Source organism: Embiotoca jacksoni, unplaced genomic scaffold (assembly GCF_022577435.1).
Source record: "Embiotoca jacksoni isolate LCO1_2020_lvr unplaced genomic scaffold, fEmbJac1.0.p SCAF_3, whole genome shotgun sequence".
Classification (NCBI taxonomy): domain Eukaryota; kingdom Metazoa; phylum Chordata; class Actinopteri; family Embiotocidae; genus Embiotoca; species Embiotoca jacksoni.
In genome coordinates, this window is record NW_027185381.1 from 9,537,752 (window position 1) to 9,542,320 (window position 4,569).

Sequence of the window (4,569 nt, forward strand, 5' to 3'; positions counted from 1 at the left end):
TCAGCAATATTATGAGGAAAATATCAAATTGATTCATGCATTGTTGGTGATTGATTTTTAGTGCCATTTTTTTTTTTTTTTTTTTTTTTTTAGTATTACCCATCTGATGTTCCAAATAACCATCAAGCATTCTGCCTCTAAAGCTATAAAATAGCCTATTGCTGATGTTAATAATCTGCCAGAGATGTAGTCGGTACTTCAGTGGCATGTTCTGAACAAATTACTGTGGTTTTAGCCTTTGTATGATGTTGAAGAGGTTGGGTTCAATCATGTACATAATTGTTATAGTAATTGGAATATTGATATGTCAGTGTTTGAGGCAAGGTGTCGACAGGGTAGGAATGAAGGTTTGATATTTCTTGGGCCATTAAACGCCATCCCTAAATTGTGGGTCTTGCTGTTGACAGATGATTTAATTGTACTCCCTGTATCTGATCATGGATATGTGTAGTTGACGGAGCATAACGAGTTCCAGAGACCCCAGAATGTTAACGATTCCTGCCTTGGCTAGAGAGAGGTTTGCACAGACCTCGAGCCTGCCTGCCTGCCTGCTGTCTCAGCATGGCACCCTGGCATCCCGACCAACAGCACTTGGCACTGCCCACTCTGCGCAGTGCAGAGTGGCACTCTGTATAATGGAATCAGCAGGGGACACTTTTGATCTTAATTGCATGCCGACTGCAGACTCCATCCTTGTTGCCGCTGTTGTTTACTGCTGACTCCTTTCTCACTGACAGAGTTGATGCAAGAAGCTTCTTTCAGAGCCTTTCTTTAACCAAAAATGTGCCTTATTGAATAGGATGATACATATATATTGTTTCTAAATTATTCTATTGGTAACCTAGGTGATTATGATGATGATAGTGCTATAGACACAGCAATGTATTTGGATTTGTGATCATATGTGTGCCGTCTAAAATGCTAGATGCCCTGCTGCAGCCATTTGCGTGCCAATAGGCTGAAAACATTTCAGTATGATTTCTTTTATGGTTGCATTTTGATGTGTGCATTTCTTTTGGGTGTCTGTGGTGTGTGCTTAGTAGGATTTCGGTGGCTAAGGCAAAAAAAAAAAAAAAAAAAAAAAAAAAAAGCCAAAATGAATAAGTGTAAAACAGTGGCCAATGTGATTTGGGTTTCCCTTGAAAATGTCTGGCATTCCTAAATTAGTCTGAAGTCACAAAGGGTATCCTTATGTAGATTGAATATAGCGCAAAATTGTTCCAATGGTGTTCATTTTTTTGCCCTGTGTTTCTAAGCTATTCCACAGTGTGTACGATAAATGACTATCTATACTCGACAAATGACCTTTCTTACTGCTGTGCAGTTATTATTTTTATTTCTTGTTTCCTATACTATATAAATCTTTGTAAAACACGTTGAAATACTGTATTCTAACTGTATAATCCTATGCATTGAGTCCTGGGACAAAAAAAAACAAAAGAGAAAAAAAAACTGTTTGTGCAGTTGTCGAGACTTTTTTTTTTCCATAATGAAACTTGTGAATGTGCTGTAATGATAAAAGAAACTGGGACACTCCATTTTCAGTACAGGACCATTAATGGAAGCCAACGTTTTCCTTCCCATCCAAGGCAGCTCAGAAGATTCTCGATCTTGTACCTGATCTGGTTGTACTGGATGAATTTAATTTTACAAAAGTTGTGTGGACGGAACAGTTACCCACAGGTTTCATCATACACTCCTCAGTGAATAAACTCAGAGACATATACGCCCTTCATTTCTACTGTGTTTCTTTCACTTGTAGAATATTGATTTCCTGCAATTGAACACTCACCTCTCTCGAATAATGCATGAGGAACAATCTCCTTGGGTGATGGAGTAACACTTGCCACAGGTAGCCAGTTTCGTGCTGAAAGGAACCGAATCTTTTCTGCAAGTCTTCATCATTACATAGCCTTAGATTCACCGAAGAGCTTAAACACAGGTAAGAGTAATACAAATTAAAACCAGCACATCGCTTAAATGAAACAGAAGGCCAAATGTTTGAACCTGACAGTATTTTATTCCCTATCTCTGATATTCTAGCATATTAAGACCCTAAACGACTTTGTTGATAACATCAGTCTTCATTTGCGGCATGCCATATGATAGCTGATGCCCCCCCCCCTCCCAAATGCCACATCAGGTTGCTGTCACAAGCCTCAGAATACAAACTAGAAGAGGCCGAGGTCTGGCTTCATGAAACGAGTTGATAATATAAACAGCCGCGCAGCATCTCTGTCATCAGCAGTGAAGGTTGAAAAATTGCGGCGAAAACATTAATTAAGTACTGACAGCTAAGAATGAAATTGGAAAAAAGAAAGATGAAAGGCAAAAATTGCCTCATCTGACTGCTTAACAAACTCAGACGTGGTGGTGGAGATATCAAAGACAGACCAGGGGCCTGCGCAGGCCATCCTCTTACTGAGCAGATCACTGATGCAGCAACAGATAGAGTAACTTCAAGGGTTGCTGCCAAAGCAAAAGTGATTACACTTGATTATCGCAAGCACTGCATCTTGTACACTATCCCTGATCACTCGTGGGAAATCAAAGGCAATACAGTGTATTAGGACACGCAGCTTACATCATTTTTTTGGAGTCAACATTATTTGCCCTTTACTTGTGATGAGATTTCAAAATATGAATGCCCTCCACTGTCTTAAAAATCAATGATACTGCACACTAAGACCATTTATTTAGAGTCATCCTCCGTGTAGGGTTTCCTTCAAGAAATTGGGTTAAAATCTGCATGTTGCTGGCTTCTGTTCTCCTGCCTGGGATGCTTACTCGCACACAGCAGCCAGCCTCTATTTCAGCAGGAGATGGCTGTGTTTACCACCAGGTTGCATTTCACCTCCGTATCTCAAACCTCCTAATGAGATTTGGCTTTGATTTCCTCTCCCTCAGGGGACGGAGAGGAGGAGGAGGGGAACTTGGTGGAAATAAAAACAATGATAGTGAGGTGTCATTTTAAACAGTTGTTCAGATGAATAATTTAAAACCATGCAGACGGCATCTGACTTTAGAGCTCTCAAAGCTTGTGTATCCTGTGAGTAAATCAAAAATATCCAGTTAGTTAAGCTTGTACTGATACCTGCATGACTTTTAGGGTGGTGTGAAGTTAAAAGTTCTCTAAGATCAGGTGTGGTCCTCTTCATGGCTGAGTTAAAAGGGCTGGGACGTGAGACGAAGTCAAAGTGTCTGAAGAACTCTGTTCTGTGGATGGAGCAAAAATCACAGACATGGAACCTCAAATATTAACATAGCAGAACATGTTATCTGTGTAATGATGTACTTTGGAACACAATTGGCAGCATCTGTGCACTACCTTGTACAATTAAAAATCTCTCCGCTGCCGTTTCCTTTAGTTGACTTGGTTATGATCTATTGAAATACTTACTTGATTATATAAATACACACACATTCAGAGTGTCCTCTACTTAATAACTAGTATGAAAAAAAACAGCAGTTTGTATCCATAGTTAGTCAGATCAGTGCTGTGGGAAGTTATATTTAAAGGAAACATTCCCATTTTTATACAAGCCTGCCTTCAAACAACACTCGCCCGCCCAGGTAATCCTCCTTCCCTGAGTCCAGTTATCCCTTTTTAATGGATGACAGAATCCACTAAACTTTGAAACCTCATACTCACTTGATGTGACTGTGGGTTGATTAAAAGCCTGCACAGAACAAGAATTATGAGTCCCCCCCCCCCCCCCTCCATCACTTACATTGCATTCACACACTAACCTATAATTTAATGAGTCAGTGCACTGAGTGCCTGTCTGCTGTTCGGTACAGAAATTTAATTAGCGGAAAAGAATAGACCATCTTCTACAAGCAGCTGTGTATTATCCTGTACTCTACAGACACGCAAAGCACAGTCTTGTAATGAGCCCCGTCTTGTGATCTAACACCACACAATGTATAAACTAGGACTTTCCATAAAGAAATAAGCAGCAGGCAAATTCTGCATCCCACGTTTCTCAATTGTCTTCTGCGACGAAGCAGCATGTGTTGAAAGCAATTAAAAAATAACGCACACGTAATTACTGGGATACTGGGTTCTATATATTCTGGTTGTTTTGTTGATTGTGTTGTCTCCTCACTGATAACTAATATTATAATGGGGTGCATTTTGCGTCATATCTCCAAAACAAGCTAAACGCACCAATGTTGTGCACAGTTGTCTTGCACGTATTGTCGTGGTGTGTGTTTTGTCATTTTAAGATTCCCATTTATTTTAAATATATATATATATATATATATATATATATATATATATATGTATATATATATATATATATATATATATATATATATATGTATATATGCTCTGTTAAACGGCCACAAACAGCAGGGTACTGGGGTAAACGTTTTTCCCGTATCACTTGAATGCATCAAAGCGCGGTGGCAAATGACAGTTTTCGAAGCCTGTGATTGACGGACATAACTGACCAATCAGCGCAGCTAATGTAGCACTATTAGCCAATCAGCGGAGGTTGAATAATCCGCTTGTCCAATCACATTCAAGGAGGAAGATTCTAATATTTGTCGCAGCCCCGCGGC